This window comes from Aquarana catesbeiana, linkage group LG13 (genome assembly GCF_042186555.1).
Source record: "Aquarana catesbeiana isolate 2022-GZ linkage group LG13, ASM4218655v1, whole genome shotgun sequence".
NCBI lineage: Eukaryota > Metazoa > Chordata > Amphibia > Anura > Ranidae > Aquarana > Aquarana catesbeiana.
In genome coordinates, this window is record NC_133336.1 from 225,744,837 (window position 1) to 225,749,389 (window position 4,553).

The window sequence follows — 4,553 nt, forward strand, 5'->3', positions numbered from 1 at the left end:
CCCCTCGATTGGAGGATTTCATATGGTGGGCTCAATGTTCCATATCTGGTGGTCATGTCCTCGAATCAGGTCATACTGGAATAAGGCCTTCTGCATGTTGAGGAAAATAACGGGGGACTGCAATCTCGCAAGATCCCACCATAGCCCTCTTGAATTACAAGGTTACAAAGATTCCCAAACATATGCAGGCACTGGTCTTCTTCATTCTGCTGGGAGACAAGATTACGCTAGCAGGGGCATGGAAAAAACCTTCTATATAATTTTTAGCAGCAAAGAGGAAAATATCATGGATCATGTCACAAGAACAAATAGTTGCTAAACTGCAGGATAAACTAGTGAAATTTGAGACCATATGGGAGCCCTGGGCAAGTTATAGTAACTTATCCCTTGGCCCAGGTATCACAAACACTGTTTAACCACTTCAGCCCTGGAAGATTTTCCCCCCTTCCTGACCAGAGCACTTTTTGCGATTCGACATTGCGTCGCTTTAACTGACAATTGCGCTGTTGTGTGATGTTGCACCCAAACAAAATTGATGTCCTTTTTTTCCCCACAAATAGAGCTTTCTTTTGGTGGTAGTTGATAACCTCTGCATTTTTTATTTTTTGCGCTATAAACAAAAAAACAACAATTTTGAAAAAAGTGCATTATTTTTTACTTTTTGCTATAATATATACCCCCAAACATTATATAAAAAAAATATTTTTTTCCTCAGTTTAGGCCGATATGTATTCTTCTACATATTTTTGGTAAAAAAAAAATGCAACAAGCGTATTTTGATTGGTTTGCGCAAAAGTTATAGCGTCTACAAAATTGGGGATAGTTTTATTTTTTTTTTCACTAGTAATGGCGGTGATCTGCCATTACTATCAGGACTGCAATATTATGGCGGATACATCGGACAATGTTGACATATTTTTGGGACCATTGGCATTTATACAGCGATCAATGCTATAAGAATGCATTGATTACTGTAAAAATGTCACTGGCAGGGAAGGGGTTAACACTAGGGGGTGACTAAGGGGTTAATTGTGTTCCCTAGTGTGTGTTCTAACTGAAGGGGGGATGGGACTGTGTAAGGGAGATGATAGATCGCTGTTCATACTGTGTATGAACAGACAATCTGTCTCTTCTCTCCTCAGAGAACAGGAAACTGTGTTACACACACAGATCCCGGTTCTCGGTGTGCCACGATCGATCGCAGGAGCCCGTTGGTGATCGCAAATGGCGGGCACTCGCATCGGCTCTGTGGATGCGTGTGCCCCTAGTGGCCACAGGGTGAAGCAACATTACATAACGTCATTTTGCCCAGCTGTGCCATTCTGCCGCAGTACAACTGCGGCCGCTGGTCGGCAAGTGTTTAAGACACTCCTGGACTCCCGCTTCTTCCCTTTTTCCTCTTCCCTTCTCTCTATTTTTCTCAGGGATACCTCAAATTCCCTGCCTCTACTTCCTTTCCTATTTTCTTTTTAGTCAACAGTCTGCCTAGGAGGGGGCTACTTATACCCCCTCTCAAGAGGCAGAAGACTAACCAAGTTGATTAGTTAATTACAGGTTTATAAGAAGCATAGTTTTGAACTAATCTATACTCGACTCCTTTAGGCTATACATGTCCGCAGCTCTACTGTTCTGAGCTGGAGATTATGGGTCACTGATGAAGAATCTGGGGTGTAGTGGCTTAGAGTTTTGTGCTCCATGAGTGACACTGCACACCTACAGCTTCATCCCATGGGGTGGTGTGTTGTTACCTACTCGGGTTTAGGAGCCGTGCCTATCGGGTCACTCAGACATTTAAAATAGTTCGGGACCTTTTGGACCTGAGATTAGTAGTGAAGTGCAACACTGATAGCCACAGAGGTATTGCCTTTTACTCCAAGCCAAAAATGTTAAAATGCATAATGCTGTGTTTTAGCTTACGATATGGTGACAACTGACTTACCTTTCTATGATTGTAAATTGTTTTATTCTCTGATCAATAGCCATGCAGGCTGATGTATTGATTGTTTATTTTTTTCTAACAAACATACAATAAACATATTGAAAATAAAAAAAATAAAAAAGCAACAAATTTAATAGGAAAAATAAAAATGGAAAAGGAAAGTTAGTACATTTAACAACTGAAATAGCCAAGACCTTTCAAAGTCATAGCGCCCTATATACAGTGAGGCAAAAGGGTACATAAGAGGCCAAGTATAAAAGGATTAAAAAAATAACTAATGGAAGCAAATTTACCTATCAGAGGAAAGATTGCAAGCCTTAGAAGACCCAATAACACAAGAGGAGTTCAGCAATAGGGAAGAGTCCAGGACCAGATGGGCTAACGATTCGCTATTATAAAAAGTTTAAAGAGCAATTAATTCCAAAAATATGTACCTATATGAATGGGCTGGGAGAAGGAAAAGGAATGAGGAAAGAATCATTGTTGCTTAAAAACACTTGAACATATTCAAAAATACGGGGTTTGGTCACACTCTATGGTCATATAGTGCTAAGCCCACTTACTGCAACAATTCGGGGTACTTTGTCACAGTAAGTGGGCTTAGCACTATGTGACCATATAGTGTGACCAAACCCCCATATTTTTGAATATGTTCAGGTGTTTTTAATTAGCCCTGCAGGATAAATGCCATTTTTGTATGTGTGCGCTGTAATCTGTTTTGTCCTGTTCCCCTTTAAGGTATGAATCAGGGCTGATTCTATGCCTGAATTCAGCCCTGAAATGGAGCCAAAGACGCACCGCGTTTCTGTGCAGTGCGCTCCGCAGCTGCCCCGGATATATGTGAACTAGCTTCATAGGGAGCCAGTCACATTCTCCTGCTATGCGAATTGAATGCGGAGAAAGCCGCATTTAATTCACATAGGTGTGAACCCGGCCTGAATGAGTTCATGCAGACTAGTCCAGAGGGGGAAGGGAAAGACAATGGGATAAGAACACTACTCCTATTGCATACAATGAAAGGTGGAAAGTCCTCAGGTCTACTCCTGTCAATAGATGCCAAAAGGGTATTTGACAGGGTAGACTGGGACTTTATGATGAGCACAATTGTGAACCTGGGAATAGGTCCTAAGATGTCAGGATGGATTAAAGCATTATATATAATCAACCTACTGCATCAGTAAAAGTTAATAGGAGCTTGTCTCCATCTTTTGAAATGTTCATTGGAACAAAACAGGGATGTCTGCTCTCGCCCCTCCTGTTTGTACTGTCATTAGAACCCTTACTTGCAACAATAAGAAACAGTGCAGATGTAGGAGGGTTAAGGATTGGGAATTAAGAGCATTAAGTAGTGGCATACGCCAATGATGTCTTGTTCTATTTAATTAATCCTAGAATAACAATACCAAACTTAATAAAAAAATGAAACATATATAGAGAACTGTCCAACCTAAAGATTAATCCAGTAAAATCTGATTTTTTTTAATATAAACCTGAGTAAAAAGGAAGAGCAAGACCTACAAGAGAAATTTCCTTTCATATGGGCAAAATGGGTTTAAAATATCTTGGGATAAAGCTAACTCCATTATACCAAGCAAATTATATCCTACTATTAAAACAAGATTAAAATAGAATTGAAGAAAATGGCTATTAGACCTCTCTCCTGGATTGGACGAATAAACATCTTAAAAGATAGTAATACTAACGAAAATCCTGTATGAATTCCAGATGTTGCCAATAGAATTACTGCAGACTAGGGATGAGCCGAACACCCCCTGGTTCGGTTTGCATCAGAACCTGCGAACGGACCGAAAGTTTGCATGAACTTTAGTACCCTATTAAAGTCTATGGGACTCGAACGTTCAAAATCAAAAGTGCTAATTTTAAAGGCTAATATGCAAAATATTGTCCTAAAAAGGGTTTGGGGACCCGGGTCCTGCTCTAGGGGACATGTATCAATGCAAAAAAAGTTTTAAAAATGGCCATTTTTTCAGGAGCATTGATTTTCATGATGCTTAAAGTGAAAAAAAGTGAAATATTCCTTTAAATATCATACCTGGGGGTGTGTCTATAGTATGCCTGTAAAGTGGCATGTGTTTCCCGTGCTTAGAACAGTCCCTGCACAAAATGACATTTTCAAAAGGAATAAAAGTCATTTAAAACTGCTTGTGGCTTTAATGTAATGTTGGGTCCCGGCAATATGGATGAAAATCAGTGAGACAAACGGCATGGGTACCCCCCACCCCCCAGTCCATTACCAGGCCCTTTGTGTCTTGTATGGATATTAAGGGGAACCGCGCATCCAAATTAAAAAAAGGAAAGGCGTGGGGCCCCCAGGCCCTATATACTCTGAACAGCAGTATACAGGCGGTGCAAACAAGACAGGGACTGTAGGTTTGTTGTTAAGTAGAATATGTTTGTTATTTTGAACTGGTACATTTTTAAAGTGTAGCTCCAGCTAAAAAAATCTATTTTTAAGCTTCTTCAAAAACATAGGGAACGGTTATCACCCCTGTAACATTTGTTTTGCTGTCTGTGCCAGAAGTTTTCACCTAACTTTCTGTCCCAATGACAAATTTTTTTTGAAAATTTGGGGTTCTTAGTGAAACAAGGATTG